Source organism: Taudactylus pleione, unplaced genomic scaffold (genome assembly GCF_031769625.1).
Source record: "Taudactylus pleione unplaced genomic scaffold, aTauple2 ptg001800l, whole genome shotgun sequence".
In the NCBI taxonomy this organism is placed as follows: domain Eukaryota; kingdom Metazoa; phylum Chordata; class Amphibia; order Anura; family Myobatrachidae; genus Taudactylus; species Taudactylus pleione.
The window spans coordinates 795,421-815,038 of NW_028286197.1; positions in this window are offsets into that span (position 1 = coordinate 795,421).

Below are 19,618 nucleotides of genomic sequence, written 5' to 3' on the forward strand. Positions count from 1 at the left end.
CAACCTCTTCTCCTTACACAATAATGATTTCTTTCCTTGTGTTTTTTAGTAAAAGTCATTGAAGGGCCTCAGCCCTCCCCACTCAAGGAGGAGGACCCAGACTCCCCTCCCCAGCCAAGTAAGTACTGTATACAGTAGTATACTGTAGGACATTTTGTATTAAAACTGTAATACAGTACAGTACAGTATATACTGTAGTAATGTTACAGTTGAGTATGTTTACCCTCTACTTTCCCACTGAGTACTGTACATTACTGTATTATTCTTTTTTTTACGCATAACACCTCTATATAGTGACAGTGGAGCTGGAGAGCAGTGAATCCAGTAAAGCTTAAACTTGCATTTTTTCTTATCTCTCTTTCTTTCTCTCTTTCTCCCTTTCTCTCTCCTTCTCTCTCTCCTTCTTTCTCTCTTTCTCTCTTTTCTGTACTTGTGTAACAGTAAGTAACATAATTTTTTTTCAACAGCATCACCAACTGAATTGCCCCTGCCTGGCCCCAGTGACCTCCCCATGCCACGTAAGTACAGTACTGCTTCTCTCTCCTTTTTTCCCTTATCAGTCTCTCTCTCAATCTCTCTCTTGATCTCTCTCTCCCTCTCACTCTATTTTTCTCTCTCTCCCTCTCTTTTTCTCTCTCTCCCTCTTTCTCTCTCTCTACTATCTTTTTCTCTCTCCCTCTCCCATTCTCTCTCTTTCCCTCTCTCTTCCTCTCTCTTTCTCTTTCTTTCTTGCTCTCTCTCTCTTTCTCTATCTCTCTTTCTTTCCCTCTCTCCCTCTCTCTCTCCCCCTCTCTCTTTCTCTCTCTCTCTCCCTCTCTCTTTTGTTTCTCCCTTTCTCTCTCTCTCTCTTTTCTGTACTTGTGTAACAGTAAGTAACATATTTTTTTTCAACAGCATCACCAACTGAAGGGCCCCTGCCTGGCCCCAGTGGCCTCCCCATGCTACGTAAGTATAGTACTGTTTCTCTATCCTTTTTTCCCTTGTCAGTCTCTCTCTAGATCTCTCCCTCTCTCTCTCACTTTTTCTCTTTCTCCCTCTTTTTCTCTCTCTCTCTTTTCTCTCTCCCTCTCTCTCTTTCTCTCTCTTTCCCTCTCTCTCCCTCTCTCTTTCTTTCTCTCCCTCCCCCTCTCTCTCTTTTTCTCTCTCTCTTTCTTTCCCTCTCTCCCTCTCCCTCTTTCTCTCTCTCTCTTTCTATTTCTTTCTCTCCCTCCCCCTCTCTGTCTTTCTCTCTCTCCTTCTCCCTCTTTCTCTCTCTCTCTTTTCTGTACTTGTGTAAAAGTAACACAATTTTTTTTAACAACATCACCAATTGAAGGGCCGCTGCCTGGCCCCAGTGGCCTCCCCATGCCATGTAAGTACAGTACTGTTTCTTTCTCCTTTTTTCCCTTGTCAGTCTATCTCTCTCTCTCTCTCTCTCTCGATCTGTCCCTCTCTCTTTTTCTCCCTCTCCCTCTCTTTCTCTCTTTCCCTCTCTTTCCCTCTCTCTCTTTCTTTCTTTCTCTCCCTCCCCCTCTCTCTTTCTCTCTCTTTCTTTCCCTCTCTCTCCCTCTCTCTCCCTTTCTCTTTCTTTCTCTCCCTGCCCCTCTCTCTCTCTCTTTTTTCTCTCTCTCCCTCTTTTTCTCTCCCTCCATCTCCCTCCCTCTCTCTTTCTCTCACTCTCTCATGTGTTTTCAGGGAAAATTACATGTTTTTTCCCCACAGTACGAGAGACCGTACCCCCACCTACCCAGCAGGATAAAGCCGGCCCCAGCACGAGTCTGCATAAGTACAGTACTGTACACTACAGTACAATGTTCTCTCTATTTTTCTTTCTCTCTCTTTTTCTCTTTTTTTCTCTCTCTTTCTTTTTCTCTCTCTTGTGTTTTCATTAATTTTTTGACTTGTCAACATTTGTTTTTCTTTGACACACAGATGACTGCTTTGTTATTGAAGAACGCAGCAGCCCTGCCCTGATCTGTAAGTACAGTAGTGTACATTACATTGTTCTACCACTGTGTACTTTTTGTCTCTCTCTCTTCTCCACGCATTTCCAACCTCTTCTCCTTACATACAAATTCTTTCTGTCCTTGTGTTTTTCTTATTTTCCAGTACTGTACAGTATGTTTCGGTGACCTGTCTTAAGGTGCATACATGCTAGATGATTCGGATGAACGCTAACAATATTGTTCAATGATACAGTACTTCCCTCCCACTCTGTCTCTCACTTTCTCTCTCTCTCTCCCTCTTTCTTCTCTCCCTCCCCCTCTCTCTCTCTTTCTCTCTCTCTCTCTTTCTCTTTCTCCCTCTCTCTCTTTCTCTCTCTCCCCTCCTTTTTCTCTGTATCTCTCTTTCCCTTTCTCTCGCTCTTTCTCTCTCTCTCTTTCTCTCCCTCTCCCCCTCTTTCTCCCTCTCCCTCTCTTTCTCTCCCTCCCCCCTCTCTCTTTCCCTCTTTCTCCCTCTCCCTCTCTCTCTCTTTCTCTCTCTCTCTCTCTCTCTCCTTCTTTCTCTCCCTCCCCTCTCTATATCTCTTTTTCTCTCTCTCTCTCTCTCTCTCTTTCTCCCTCTCCATCTCCCTCCCTCTCCCTCCCTCTTTCTCTCTCTCTTTCAATCTCTCTCTCCCTATTTCTCTCTCTCTCTCCCTCTTTCTCTCCCTCCCTCTCTCTTTCTCTCTCCCTCTCTCTTTTTTTGTCTTTCGTGTGTTTTCAGGGAAAATGACATGTTTTTTTCCCCTCAGTTCCAGAGACTGTAGGACACCCACTTGTTGACCCCAGCGAGAGTCTGCATAAGTACAGTACCGTACACTACAGTACATTGTTCTCTTTCTCTCTCTCCCTCTTTCTCTCTCTCTCTCATTCTTTCTTTCTTTCTCTCTCTATACCTCTCTCTCCCTCTTTCTTTCCCTCCCTCTCTCTCACTTTCTCTCTCTCCTTCTTTCTTTCCCTCCCTCTCTTTCTCTCCCTCTTTCTTCTCTCCCTCCCCTCTCTCTTTCTCTTTCTCTCTCCCTCTTTATTTCTCTCTCTCTGCTTCTTTCTCTCTCCCCCCTTTCTCTCTCTCTCCCTCTCTCTTTCTCACTCTCCCTTTCTCCTTCTCTCTCTCCCTCTCCCTCTTTCTCCCTCTCTCCCTCCCTCTTTCTTTCTCTCTCTCTCTCCCTCTCTCTTTTGTGTTTTTTTCAGGAAAAATGAAATGTTTCTTTTCCCCACAGTTCCAGAGACTGTAGGGCACGCATCTGCCTACCCCAGCGAGAGTCTGCGTAAGTACAGTACTGTTCACTACAGTACATTGTTCTCTCTCTCTCTTTTTCTTTCTCTCTCTCTTTCTCTCTCTCCCTCTTTCTCTCCCTCTCCCTTCCTCTTTCTCTTTTTCTCTCTCTCTTTCTCTCATATACTGTTTTTTTCACTCTCTCTCACCCTCTCTCTCTCTTTCTTTACCTCTCTCTCTCCCTCTCTCCCTCCCTCTCTTACTTTCTCTCTTTCTCCCTCTTTCTCTCTCTCTCTCTTTCTCTCTCTCCCTCTTTCTCTTCCTCCCTTCTCTCTCTCTCTTTCTCCCTCTCTCTTTCTCTCCCTCTCTCCCTTCCTCTCTTTCGTTCTCTCTCTTTCTCCCTCTCTCTTTCTATCTCTCCCTCTTTCTCTCTCTCTTTTTCTCTCTCTCCCTCTTCCTCTCTCTCTCCCTCTCTCTCTTTCTTTCTCTCCCTCCCCCCTCTCTCTCTTTCTCTCCCTCACTCTCTCTTTTTTTCTCTCTTTCGTGTGTTTTCGGGGAAAATTACATGTTTTTTCCCCCACAGTTCCATAGACTGTAGGGCACCCACCTGCTGATCCAAGCGAGAGTCTGAGTAAGTACAGTACTGTACACTACAGTACATTGTTCTCTTTCTCTCTCTCTCCCTCTTTCTATCTCTCTCTTTCTCCCTCTTTCTCTCTCTCTCTCCCTTTCTTTCTCTCTCTCTATCCCTCTCTCTTTATTTCCCTCCCTCTCTCTCTCACTTTCTCTCTCTCTCCCTTTTTCTTCTCTCGCACCCCCCTTCTCTCTCTCCTTCTCTCTCTCTCTCTTTCTCTCCCTCCCTCTCTCTCTCCCTCTTTCTTTCTCTATCTCTTTCTTTCTCTCTCTCTCTCTTTCTCTCTCTCTCTCCCTCTTTTTTTCCACCGTCTCTCTTACTTTATCTCTCTCCCTCTTTCTTTCTCTCCCTCCCCCTCTCTCTCTCTCTTTCTCTCCTTCCCTCTCTCTCTCTCCCTCTCTTTTGTGTTTTTCAGGGAAAATGACATGTTTTTTTTCCCCACAGTTCCAGAGACTGTAGGGCACGCACCTGCCTACCCCAGCGAGAGTCTGCATAAGTACAGTACTGTTCACTACAGTACAAAGTTCTCTCTCTCTCTTTTTCTTTCTCTCTCTCTCTTTCTCTCTCTCTCCATCTTTCTCTCTCTCTTTTTGTCTCTTTCTCTCTCACTATTTCTCTCTCTCTCCCTCTCTCTTTCTCTCTCTCTCTCTCTTTCTCTCTCTTTTCTGTACTTGTGTAACAGTAAGTAACAGCATCACCAACTGAAGGGCCCCTCCTGGCCCCAGTGGCCTCCCCATGCCACGTAAGTACAGTACTGCTTCTCTCTCCTTTTTTCCCTTGCCAGTCTCTCTCTCAATCTCTCTCGCTCTCTCAATCCCTCCCTCTCTCTTTTTCTCTCTCTACCTCTCTTTTTCCCTCTCCCTCTCCTTCTCTTTCTTTCTCTATCTATCCCTCTCTTTCTCTCTCTCCCTCTCCCCACTCTTTCTCTCTCTCTTTATTTCCCTCTTGCTCCCTCTCTCCCTCTCCCGCTTTCTCTCTGTCTTTATTTCACTCTCTCTCCCTCTCTCCCTCTCTTTCTCTTTCTTTCTCTCCCTCCCCCTCTTTCTCTTTCTCTCTCTCTCTCTCCCTCTCTTTCTCTATCTCTCTCTCTCTCTCTTTTCTGTATTTGTGTAACATAATTTTTTTTCAACAGCATCAACAACTGAAGGGCCCCTGGCTGGCCCCAGTGGCTTCCCCATGCCACGTAAGTACAGTACTGTTTCTCTCTCCTTTTTTCCCTTGTCAGTCTCTCTCTCGATCTCTCTCTCTCAATCTCTCCCTCTCTCTTTTTCTCTCTCTCCCTCTCTTTTTCTCTCTCCCTCTCCCTCTCTCTTTCTCTCTCTCTCTCTTTCTCTCTCTTTCCCTCTCTCTCCATCTCTCTCTCTTTCTCTCTCTTTCTCTCCCTCCCCCTCTCTCTTTCTCTCTCTCTCTCTCTTTCTTTCCCTCTCTCTCCCTCTCTCCCTCTCCCTCTTTCTTTCTCTCCCTACCCCTCTCTTTCTTTCTCTCTCTCTTTCTTCTCTCCCTCCCCTCCCTCTCTCTTTTTTCTCTCTTTTGTGTGTTGTCAGGGAAAATGACATGTTATTTTTCCCCACAGTTCCAGAGACTGTAGGGCACCCACCTGCCAACCTCAGCGAGAGTCTGCGTAAGTACAGTACTGTACACTACAGTACATTGTTCTCTCTCTCTCTCCCTCCCTCTTTCTTTCTCTCTCTCTCTTTCTTTCTCTCTCTCTTTCTTTATCTCTCTCTCTATCCCTCTCTCTCCCTCTTTCTTTCCCTCCCTCCCCCTCTCTCTCTCTTTCTCTCCCTCCTTCTTGCTCCCTCTTTTTCTCTCTTTCGTGTGTATTCAGGGAAAATTACATGCTTTTTTCCCCACAGTTCCGGAGACCATAGGGCACCCACCTGCCGACCCCAGCGAGAGTCTGCATAAGTACAGTACTGTACACTACAGTACATTGTTCTTTCTCTCTTTTTTTTCTCTCTCCACCTTTCTCTCTCTCTCTTTCTTTCTCTCTCTCTCCCTCTTTATCTCTCTCTCCCTCTTTCTCCCTCTCTCTTTCTCTCCCTCTCCCTCCCTCTTTCTCTCTCTCTCTCTCTTCCTCCCTCTTTCTCTGTTTTCTGTACTTGTGTAACAGTAAGTAACATAATTTTTTTTCAACAGCATCACCAACTGAAGGGCCCCAGCCCTTTGAAGAATTTAAAAGGCGGCTTGCTGCCCTGAGTAAGTACTGTGCACTACTGTACTGTACATTGTGTTCTACTGTATTGCTCTCCATTTTACAGTGTCTCTCTCTTCCTTCTGTACTCCAAAGACCCATCTCCAACCTCTTCTCCTTACACACTAATTCTTTCTGTACTTGTGTAACAGGAATATTGTTTTTTTTTCCCACAGTGCGGGAACATGGAAGGCCCCGACCATGGCCCACCACTGCCCAGGAGCCTGAACCTGGGCTAAGCAGCCCTCACAGGCTGTGTAAGTACTGTACCCTACACAACTGTACATTGTCTTCTACTGTACTGTATCTCTCTCCTTTTTTTTCATTTTTACAGTGTTTCTTTCTCTCTCTCTCTTCTGTACTACAAAGACGCATCTCCAACCTCTTCTCCTTACACACATTGTGTTTTTATTTTTTAGAAAGGACATCACTCTAAAGGTGCCCATCCACTTAAAGATATGAAGACCACTGCACTATTACGACATTGTAATTGTGCAGTCGTTTGTCAGTATGTGATGAGCCTACTCTGAACAAGCAGTTGTTCAGTGCAGGGTCATCAATCATATGCAAACATGCTTTGCACATACAGTAATAGTCATTAAATTGTGGGAGGTTACTGTACTGTATCTACTCCACACCTAAAGTATCCCTTTGTCTGTCAGCCTGAAGCTTCAGTCAGTATAATGACCTATGGAGTAGCAATGTATAGACTGTACAGTACTTTTCCTGCATTGTACTATATTTTAGTGTACAGTACTGTAGCCATTGTATTGTTTTGTTCATTTATGTACTGTACAGTATTTTGTTAGGAGCTAGCCAAACCATGTACAGTAGCAGCATACCGTATAAAGGTAAATACAGCACTGTTAATGTGAATATATTTTTTCCAATACAGTCTTCCGTCAGGGACCCGAAGGGAGGCAGGGACCCGAAGGGAGGCAGGGACCATGCCTGACTCAAGGTACAGTAGAGTACAGTATTTACAGTAGTGTCAAGATTGTACAATATTGTAGATTAGTGTTGTAATACTGTACCCTTTTTTTTCTCCTCACAGAACAAATCCTCTTCTTTTTGGGTCTTTATAGGCAAATGGCCCACTTCCTTGTAGATTTATTTTTAAATTTTTTTGTAATGTTATTTTTAAATTTATTGATACTGTAGCAACAATACGGTAAGAAAATACAGTACAGTAAGTCACCCATACAGTACTTTTATAAATTGCACACCACTCTTAAGGGGTGATTTAATAAAGCTTGGAGAGAGATACAATTGGAGAAACAGTAAATACAGTAGAACCAACCATTTTTCAAACACAGCATGTAAAGTGACAGTTAAGATCTGATTGGTTGGTGCTATTTATCTACAATTTTATTTCTGTCTAAGCTTTATTAAATAACCTCCTTAAGCTTTAACTAAATAAATACATGACAACAGTAAAAATAGGAAAAAAGAGGCCACAGGCAAATTTATTAATAATAATTTATACTGTACTGTACATTATACAGTACTGCAGGGTTTCCCAACCACGGTCCTCAAGGCACACTAACAGTCCATGTTTTAAGAATAGCCATACTTGAGCACAGGTGACTTAATTAGTACCTCACTTACTTTGATTGAACCATCTGTGCTTAAGCATGGATATCACTAATACCAGGACTGTTGGTGTGCTTTGAGGACTGAGGTTGGGAATCAGTGCAGTACTGTACATACATTACTTTTTTTTTTTACTAGGTCTTTATTCAACAACTGTATTACACTATGACATTATTAGTGCATTTCTAAAAGGGGGTGGTGCCTGCTGCCGTGCAGGTGTACTTCCATAGCATGCATCTCACCATCAGCCTGTATGTTGCTCATATGGCCCTGGAATTCCAAGCTGGACACAGACATGACTACTGTACAGTACCTAGGAGGAAGGAGATGACGTGAGAACAGTTCTTCCTCAATGCCAACCAATACGCCCTACCGGACTGGGGACTACACAAAAAGATTAGGCTTTTAAGTTAAAATCATCCCTGGCACTTTTGGCCTCAGATCTAGAGTTTCACCTATACCAGGTGCAGACTCTACCTCGCATCGGAGGGCAAGGTCCGCTGTACACCCTGAAGAAAGGAGGATAGGCAGAGACGAACCGACAGTAAAAGACAGACACACAGGTTCTCACCGGAGATGCTCTTGTTCTTCATCCTGCTCGATCCCACACACCTTGTACTGTAGGAGAGAGAATATGCCATGCAGGGCCCTTTCCTGCTCTAACAGTGTCACACTAATCCACTTCTCCACATTAATATATGCCCTAACTAACCAGCCTAACAAATTTATTAATAATGAATTTGTATTATAATTAAGCCTGGTGGTGAAAAAAGCAATGCCCCTAGGCCCAAAGCCCATATAACAATTAAAAAAAAAATACATGAAACAAGACGTGATTTGGGTGCCCCAGATGGAGGTGAACACCACCTGTCATTTTGCGGTCAAAAGTGAAAATAACTCCAAAACCCCCCTACTGTAGCAACGGGTGGCCCTGGGTTTCCCAAAGAACAAACTGGCAGGGAGCTAGAAGTATCAGAAGATTCATCTGAATGTGATAAAAGAGCACTAACACTAGCAAAAATGCTTTTCTCACCTGATCATGATGTCGAAGGGACTGCCGCTCCAACCATAGATGTACAGTAGAAGCCTATCTCTCAATGCACGGTGCACCCACTACTGTACAGTACTGTATGTCTGCAACTATGGATGTGGATGTTGAAGCAGCCACTACTACTGTACTGTATATGAACCAAAGGAACCTGAAAACTTGAAACATCTGCATTACAAACAGCAAAATCAAGCACAGTAGCAGAAACTGGCAGCTGCAGCACAATCTGTGATGATGCCATTGCAGATGGCTGTGATTGCAATGCGAGCCTTGGAACAGGGGGTAGTGTACAGTAAAGTAGGTGTACTGCAGGAGCCAGTGGAAGGGGTGGTTGAACCATTAGCTGCGGGCTTGCACACTGACTAGGCACATACTGTACAGTATTGAACCTGCTGTGTATAAGGGTTAAACAGTGTAGGGGCAGTGACATAATGCTGTGAGATTTGTCCTGGGCCAAGAGGAAAGGAGGGGGTGCAAAACTGCTGATTAATCCCCACTAATTGTGGTTGCAATGACCGTTAGAGTTCTCGCGGCTTTGACCAGGTGTCGGGGAGAGGGAGCAGTGCGGTGGTGATGGGGCATGGCTGGGCAATAGGGTTAAATACTGTATGTACAGAATTGTGTGACAGCAGAAACGCGAGGACAGGGGGGAGGGGAAGAGAGAAATGAATGAAATTAAAGAATGAAAGGAAAAGAGGAAAAGTATGAATTACAGTAAATAAGGTAAGGGAAAGGTATTGTAAATTAAGAGCTTATAAAAGAAATTAGGAGAATACTGTATATACTGTATGGACAGAAAGCACAACCACAATACTGTACATACAGTACAGTATGGACACAGGACCTGATTCAGACCCGCTCGCGAGCGCTGAGTGCTCGCAAGCGGGTCGATGTTGGTCCAGTGCGCATGTGCACGAGGGAGCCGGCTCCGTCGTGCGCATGCGCGAGACCCGGATAGCAACAGCAAAGCCGTCACTATGGGTCTCGCTATAAAGGGGGCATGCTGTCGATGGTGAGTGACAGCATGCCCCCTTTGGTGGGTGTGCCGGGGGCGTGGCTACCCAGATGGAGGCATTCCCATGGGAACGCCTACCATCTGGGGCCGGCCCCACTGACATCACAAGTGATGTTAGTGGGAGTGCTCTCGGCTCTGATAGAGCCAAAAGCACTCCAGGGCTTGCGGCAACGAAACCCTACCACAAGGGTCTCGTCGCAAGCCCGATGGTCGCGATGGTCTTGACCATCGCAACCATCTTTTTGGCTGCTCGCTATAGCTGTGGGTGGTCACCCACAGCTATGCGAGGGGCCAGGAGGCCACTCTAAAATTAGGAAGGACGGCCCTGATTCAGAGCGAGCGCTCTGTCAGAGCGTCCGGCTCTGAATCAGGGCCACAGTGTACAGTACTTAGCAGTCCGGATCACAAACTGAAAAGAGGAAGTTAAACCCCACCTCGTTATTACTAATTATATACAGTACAGTATAAGTTACATAGCAGTTGCTTGACCGTTTCTTTCGATGACAACTGGTAAGACTCTATGGAGATGATCAATATAATTGTTACACTGGGCACGTATCAATACTGTTCTCCAAAACTTCATTATCCCATCCAAAAGTTCCTGTTTAGTTGTTGGTTTCACATCAGACCTGATGAACCACTTCAACTGGGCCCAGACCAATTCAATGGGATTCATGTCCGGTGACCTACAGGAAAGTAAAAAAAAAAAAATACTCAATAAGTAATTACAATCACCACGCAGCAGGAGTCTTACCTAGTTCCAGAGCAGGCATACGCATGTACGGAATACTAGAGACCCCACCACATTGAAGATCCTAGTGAAAGTGGGTCTAACTTGGAAGAATGGTTTTATAGGCATGTTAATTGTGGATGTGTGTATATTGATTGTGTATGTAAGGCACACAGTTATACCTGCATATGCATATGCCTATAAATAGCCTCACTTGGTTTTTGGACTTTTGAAGTAATGGAGGAAAGGTCCAGCTCTTTGGATGTCTACTATACACGATTTTGTGGCCGAATTTGGAATGGGACTATCAGATGAAAATCTGCCTGTGGACACACTTGCAGATGTGGATGTTGAAAGTGTGGCTGTGCCAACACCAGATGTTCCTCCTCCACCTCCTCCAAAAACATCACCTCCAAATATGTCTGTCCCAATGGAATATGATGATTCTTCATCATCAGATGGTAAGATACAAGAGCAAAGTATTGGTTGTATGGCAGCTAATACAAGAGCAAATTATTGGTTGTATGGTAAAGTATTGGTTGTCTTGGCACTGGTAAGTGCCAAGAAGCTCTTACCAGATTTCATATTGGGCACAAACTTCCACTTACAGCTCGTGGAAAGGTCTGGACTAAAATTTGCAACAAAATCAATCATAAGCACTCCTGTAATTATGAAGTATACTACCTTAGGAAAAGATAAGATTTGTATAAATTTGTTAATCCTTTCAAAATCCAAAATAAAACATTTTAGTAGTAAATGTTTGTCACAATCCTGGCTAGTTTTTACCTTTGCTTTGAGACTTACCTCTGCCAGCTGCTCCATGGATCTGTGTTTGTATTCTCCTGGGAGATCTGCTCTGGCTGAATCATGCTGGCTGTGACATCTCTGTGTGCAAACTGCTCTCCCCCTCATACTGATTAATCACCTGGACCCTTCTCTGTCTGTAAGCATTGCTAGTCTTAATTGGAATCACAGGTGTGGTCCTGATTCTCAAGGGCTGCAGAGATGATTACTCCCTCTGCATGTTGTGCCTTGCTCCACTCAGAATGCCACTGCCAGACCACCTGTCTGTATCCACCAATCGCTGCCAGACTCTAGGTATATAGATCCTCCTCTAATAGCACTCAGTGCTTGAACATCTCGTTACGTTCTGTGGTGTACAACTTGTGCTATAGCTGTACCTCTGAGTACCAGTGTGTTCCAGGCTCCTGCTGGTTCCTAGACCAGTGCTATCTGTAAGCCTGCTATGTTCAGCTATCCACGCTACCAGCCTCTCACCTATGGCTCCCAGGCTGCTCCAAGTAGCTTCCACGCTACCAGCTTCTCCACACGGCTCCCAGGCCGCTCCAAGTAGCTTCCACACTACCAGCTTCTCCACACGGCTCCCAGGCTGCACCAAGTAGCTTCCACGCAACCATCTCTCACCCATGGCTCCCAGGCTGCACCAAGTAGCTTCCACGCTACCAGCTTCTCCACACGGCTCCCAGGCTGCACCAAGTAGCTTCCACGCTACCATCTCTCACCCACGGCTCCCAGGCCGCACCAAGTGACTTCCATGCTACCAGCGTCTACCCATGGCTATCCAGCCACTCCACATAGCTACCCAGCTACCAGCGTCTACCCACGGCTATCCAGCCACTCCACGTAGCTACCCAGCTACCAGCGTCTACCCATGGCTATCCAGCCACTCCACGTAGCTACCCAGCTACCAGCATCTACCCATGGCTATCCAGCTGCTCCACGTAGCTACCCAGCTACCAGCATCTACCCATGGCTATCCAGCCACTCCACATAGCCACCCAGCTACCAGCATCTACCCACAGCTATCCGGCCACTCCACATAGCCACCCAGCTACCAGCGTCTACCCACGGCTATCCAGCCACTCCACGTAGCCACCCAGCTACCAGCGTCTACCCACAGCTATCCAGCCGCTCCATGTAGCCACCCAGCTACCAACATCTACCCACGGCTTTCCAAGCCACAACAAGTAGCTTCCGTGCTACCAACCATCTGCAAGCTCATCTACTGGTACCCCGACCAGCTCAGTCAGCCTACCTGCCGGTCCCAGTCCGGTCCCTCCAAGTTCCTTCTGGTCTCATTCCAACTTCTCAAGTTTCCAGTTCCAGTCACTCATCACCAAAGGCAGTTCTCACTGCTACCCACGTCTTATATTGAAAGAGCTATTCATGTTACCCATGGTTCCAGTCCAGCCGGCCTCCAGTGATTCCAGTTCATCACCTAATACAGGTAACTCACGAGCACCAACTGTGACAATGTTACTATAACCAAACAAACATATCATATGTGTTTTTCCCAATGTTACATATAGAACTTTTGACAAACCAAGATATTGTTTATAATTTTGCTCACAAATTTAATTCTTATTAGATGGATCCCAGATCGAACACAAAAATGGGCCAGGGGGTCCCCTCCCTGAGATCTTGAAATTGACCCAACGGGATATTCAACTGTTGGGGTCCTTGGATTAGAGGTTGTTGGCAGATGCCGACATATTATATCTGGTGTTGCCTGCCAAATATGCCCCACATGCTATGTCTGGTAAATATTTGCATACACTTGTCTCTGTATCTGTCTCTTTATGTGTCCAAAAACAATTTTTTTTTTAAAGGAGATGTTGAGGCTGAAAGGCTGCAGTTGGATGGGGGGGCACAACCTCCATCATCTGTGTCACCCCATCCACCACTGCTACCCTTGTTAAAGTCATCGATGGCCATAGGGTGGCAGTGGAATGACAGACTGCAGCCATTGAGGCCTTGAATCATACAGTCCAGACCAGCCTGGGGGAGCAAACCTCCTTTCTGAGGACAATCAATCAAGATCTCAGGGAGATCAAAGAATTACTTTCTGGCCCAAGAGAGTGTTCAAGCGAGGTAGCCCAGTACCCTGCCCTGGCAGAAACTAGCTATGAGCAGGGTGCACGATGGTCCACCTGGATCCGGAAAATTACATCTCTGGAGTCGGCTGCAAAGCATCCTTGCCATTATTACTAATACTTTGAACTTGTATCTTACCATAATATGTGGCAAACATATTTGGAGGTGATTTTTGTTTTTGAGGAGGTGAAGTAGGGACATTTGGTGATGGCACAAAAGTCACATCCCACATCTGCAAGTGTGTACCCCTTCCAAATTTCACCAGAAAATCATGTATATTCCAATAATCACTTTTTTGTTACAGTATTCTTTTTATCTGAATTTAATTTATTTCAAAAACTACAAATTACAGTCATTCTGTATGTTTATTATTTTTAATAAATAATTTTTGAAAATTTAAAACAAAGTCTGAGTTTTAATTTGAAAAACATTTAAATATGCATTAAAAACTATTTAGCAAAAAAAAAAGGTTTTTATTAAGAGGGGCACTACAGCTGCTGTAGAACAATACTTCCAAGCATGGGCTGACACAATATTGCTATTAAGGCATGTAATTACTGTGGAATGGCATGCCTTAATAGTTTTCCTTAGTTTTCTATTTCACTCTTTAATTACACAATTTGTAATGTTTTTATAAAAGGAACATACTGTAAACTTTTAGGGCACTACTATTTATTTGTTACCTGTAAACACACATCACTTTTAAAACAAGTCAGACTACACAAAGTAAAATGTAATTGGATTGGGTGAATATACACACCTATACAGCAGTCTGCAATCACTCAATGCAATGGGCAGCACCTGCTACTTCATTGTGTGTGTATGCATCGACAACCATCGAAACCATATGCATGCTAGTGGTGGACCTGACCCTGCTGCAGGAGTTGGGAGATTCAACTGCGGCACAGCAGTGGCTGATTTATGCACGCCCCAAACCTGCGTTTGCCCAACCCCCCATGTCACCACACTTCTTGTCAATCACTCTGCTTTGGGTCGGCGTGGCTTCTGCATAAGCAGTTCTCATCGCAGTTGGTGGTATGCACATTGCGATGCATAGTGCAAAAACATCATCCGAGTGCGTGCATTCATTCATGTGCGTCCCTTGCTGAATCAGGCCCTTAATCCCTAAAATATCACGGTGTGTACATACAGAGGGCCTGATTCAGAGATGGACGCGATGCCAATTTTTATGTAGTTGAGTGATTATCTGTGATCTGCATATGCATCAAGTTTCATTACCATTGTCGCTTACAGTGGAGAATGTGCAGTTCACCTGCAAAATACATATTAAAATAAACACAAGACACACACACCATGAAAGTAGAGATGTGCGCCGACCCCCGTGTCTTGGTTTTGGTTTTGGATCTGGATTTCCCTTGGTTTTGGATCTAAGTCTGGTTTTGGATTTTTTTCCTTGGTGTTTTGTTTTTCGGTTTCGGTTTTGGATCTGTATTTTTTCCCAAAAATTATATAAACAGCTAAAACTACATAATTTGGGCCTGTTTTTGTTCCTACAGTAATATTAACCTTAATAACAATCATTTTCAGGCCTTTCTAGGCATTTTTAACCACCTCACAGCTCACAATATTGATTTCACTATTTTTCACCAATATAGACCAAAGGCTGCAGCGAGCTGGCTGGCTAACGTAAGCAACAGAGTAGCGGCACAAACACACGGCAGTTTAATAAAATATAGGACATCTATGAAACATTGCCACACAGTAGTGGCAGACTGGGTGGCAGTTTAATAAACTATAATAATGTCAGTCGGCAATGCCCCAAATTGTGCCAAATGTAAAGGAAAGAGGTGCAAGATGGAATTGTCCTTCCCACCCACTCTTATGTGGGATATTAAAAAGGACATGCACAGTTTAACAAACCAAGCACTTTAGCCACTAGGACTGATAATTTCGTGGCTGAACTCCTTGGTTTGTTTGGGCCTCCATAAAACATTTTTCGGAAGGAGTAGCTTCAATTATTAATGAGAAGGTTGATGATGAGGGTGTTGGTGGTGGAGATTGCATGTGCTGGTCCAAACTGCTGGTAGATGATACTGGACTGCTTGTTATTAATTTACAAATTATAATTTTGTTAAACAAATTGCATGAACTCGCTACAAATTACATAACAGGTAGGAGGTGCCTAGATGGTTAACATCCCTTCCTCTGCTAACTTTGGCTTTACAAATGGAACAGACGCCTTCACAACTGTTGTCAGAATTTAGATTAAAATAATTCCACACCCAAGACGTGTCTTTTCTGGCTTTCTTTTTATCATTAGCAAGAACTGCTGCCACTGGTGGCTGATTTATGCAAACCACATCCTCATCATCAACATCCACATTAGCATCAGATAGGACACAAATTTCCCCCTCATCCTCGTTTTGCACTTCCTCCACACTATCATCCTCATTTTTTATTATTTCACCATCTAATACTAGCACAGACGTCATGGCATCAGTGATCTGCTGTGAAACTGGGTGACAGCTGTTATACTTACTTCCTCTATCAAAGGACTGTTTAATAGTCAATTGGTTTCTTAAATGACTTCCAATCATGAATGAGGATGTTGATGATGATGCAGGTGTTGGTGGTGGAGATTGCAGGCGCTTGGATCCAGATAGAAGGGAGCAGCTAGGTGACACTGAACTGATTGTTGTTCGTTTTTTTGACCCCGAAGTTTTAGAATTTGAAATACCCTTTCCAATTTGATGAATGTGCTGCAAGTGACGTAACAGGGAGGAGGTTCTAAAATGGTTAAGGTCCTTACCACTACTCACTGTTACTTGGCAATGGTTACAAATGGCTTGGCAATGGTTGTCCGGATTTGGGTAGAAATAATTCCACACATGAGAAGTGGATTTTTTGATCCTTTGCCCAGGCATGCCAACAATGGGATTTTTCCCACCATGGGCAACAACTGTTGCCTGATTTACAGTTTTTACACAAACATCCTCACCATCAACATCCTCATCATCCTTGTTGTTATCGCCAACCAGGTAAATGTCCTCCTCATCCTCCTCCTGTAATTCCACAGAGGCATCCTCAATTTCTATGTCAGAAGGCACACAAATGGTGGAAGGAGGATCCTCTTCAAGTACAGTATTAGCAAGTACAGGCTCACACATGGCAACCGCAGACACACTTGGACTCTCCTCTGGGATTTCTGAGTTTTCCGAGCACACAGTTGGTTCCGGTGTCTTACTCATCTTAACAATTTTAATTTTTTTGTACCTCTCCTACAAGCAGAGTGGCTTAAATTGTCACTAGAACCATCAGTTATAAATACAGGCCAAGGCCTTATCCTCTCCTTGCCACTTCATGTAGTGAATGGCATATTGCCAATTTTTTGTTTCTCTAAAGCTGACTTAGCTTTAAACTTTTTTTGCTTTAACAGGGTAAAAGTTGATTTTTTTTAGCCTGACTTTTTGGCCTGACTTAAGCCCTGGTACATCGGCCTTCATAGATGACATTGTCGTCATCATGACTGCTGCCAGCAGCTTCAAGACTGGTATGTGGATCCCACTCTCCAGTCATGTGACTGTCATCCATACTCACTACGCACACAACCACACACAAAAAAAATTGTTGGCTTTATTTTTATGATTTTGGGCAGTAGCCCCTCAACAGACAGGAGCACAGCACCCTGGGCACCTACGCCGATGACAGGTGTGGCTGACATGCACACAAAAAGAATTGTTTATTCATTTTTTGAGCAGCAGCCCCTCGACAGACAGGAAAACAGCACCCGTGCGCAGCTACGCCGATGACAGTGACAGCCAGGTGTGGCTGACACCAAGACACGCACACAAATAAGTTTTTTTACTTTTGGCCAGCAGCCCCTCAACAGACAGCAGCACAGCACCCCTGCACTAATGACAAGTGTGGCTAACACTATTTTTTCTTTTATTTTTTTCACACTGGGGGTGGGTGAAGAGCACCACTGAAGGACAGAGCACCCCCTGGACAACACAGCACTACAGCCAGCCAGCCCCTATGGACAGGACAAGTACAACAGCCAGCCCCCATGGACAGGACAACAACAGCCAGCCCGCCCCTATGGACAGGACAACAACAGCCAGCCAGCCCCTATGGACAGGACAACAACAGCCAGCCCTATGGACACGACAACAGCCAGCCAGCCCCTCTATAAACAACAGCTAGCCAGTAACAAGTATTAAGTATTGACAATAACAACAGCACAGCACAGCTCTCAGCTCCCTCTCTTCAAAATAGTTTTTTTTCACACTATGGGTGGGTGAAAAGCACCCCTGAGAGAGGCAGCAGCCCCTTGACAGACAGCAACACAGCAACCCTGTGCACCTACATTGCTGACAAGTGTGGCTAACATGCACAGAAATTTATATATTTTTTTTAACACTGGGCATGGGTGAAGAGCACCCCTGAAAGAGGCAGCAGCCCCTTGACAGACAGAAGCACAGCACCCCTGCATAGCTACGTTGATGACAGGTGTGGCTAATGTGCACATATTTTTTTTTTTCACACTGAGGGTGAAGAGAACCCCTTATAGACAGAGGACCCCCTGGACAACGCAGCAGAACAGCCAGTCAGACCCTATGGACAGGACAACAGACAGTCAGCCCCTTTGGATGGATAGGACCTCAGTCACAACAACCTCAGTCACAACAACAGCCAGCCTTATATGGACAACAGCCAGCCCTTAAGCAACACAACTGTAGCCAGCCCCTATGCACAGCAGCACAGCACAGCTCCCAGCTCCCTCTTCACTCTCCACAGCCTGAATGAAAAATGGCAGCGAAAGTGGGACCCTTATAAAATCCAAAACCCGCGAGAATCCGACAGTGGGATGATGACGTTTTGCCTCATTTTCAGATCCGAGTCAGGTGGGAAAATCCGAGCCGACTCGGATCTGACTTGGATCCCCAAAGTTCGGGTGGATTCGGTTCTCAGGGAACTGAACCCGCTCATCCCTAGTTTAGACATTGTAGTATGAGGTTGTTTTATTCTAACATTACGAGTGCATTTTTTTTATTTTCACTCGTTTAATGTCTATGTAGACATTAGTCGTTTATTTATGCTTTTTCTGATTTATTTTCTTATATTCCCGATCTTGTAACTTTTTTGTATTCATTTTAGTGTTTTTTTCCATGGTGATGGGTTTTTTCACTTTGATGCACTGACATCACCTTCCGCTTTCAGATGGCTGTCTGGCGTCTTCACAAGGTGTTGCTATAAAGGTATGTGTTTCTTATATGACATTTGTATCCTGACGAAGGAACGTGATTAAAGTTCTGAAACGTTGATTATCTATAAAGGGGTCCCTTACCTGCGTTTGTGTCAGCCACCACGAGTGCCACCTGCCTGGTTGTGTATGTATATATATATATATATACATATATATATATATATATATATATATATATCGCACACGACACTAGCTGTTTGTGTAATATATATATATATATATATATATATACATATATATATATATTGCATCACTTAAGACCTTTAGTCGTATGTTGGACCAGGAGTTATCAGCCGCGATGAGTCCATTTGGTGGAGTGGCCAAATATGTGAATATGACTAGAGGTGAAATTGATGCATTAAGGCAGTGGTTCTCAAACTCAGTCCTCAGGACCCCACACAGTTCACGTTTTGCAGGTCACCCAGCAGGGGCACAGGTGTAGTCATTACTTACTGATTCATTTTAAAAGATCCACAGGTGGAGCTAATTATTTCACTGATTCTGTGAGGAGACCTGGAAAACATGCACTGTTTGGGGTCCTGAGGACCGAGTTTGAGAACCTGTGCATTAAGGGATTTATCAGCATATAATGACATCGTGATTCACCCCGCCGATAAAGGTGGGGCAATTGTAATACAGGACTTGATCACTTATAAAGATGAAATATGCAGACAATTGTCAGATGTAGCTGTGTATAAATTATTGGAGGGTGATCCTACGGATGTTTTCCATAAAAAACTGAATACTATTTTAACTAGTGCTGTGAACAACGGGTTAATTTCATCTGAGTTGTGTAATACACTTTTACCTTGGCACCCTGTTGTACCGTTACTTTATACGCTGCCCAAGGTGCACAAAAGCATGATTCAACCACCAGGGCGGCCCATTATAGCAGCTGGAGGGTCACTCTTCCAAGCTTTGTCTATGTATTTGGATGCTGTGTTGCAGCCCTTTATTGTTTTAGCCCTGGCTTCTTACTTGACACAACACCTTTTCTGAATCTATTGGCTACTATTGACAATATACCAACAGGGAGTTTACTTTGCAGTGTTGATATATCTAGCCTCTATACCATCATCCCAAATGATGAGGGTTTATGGGCGGT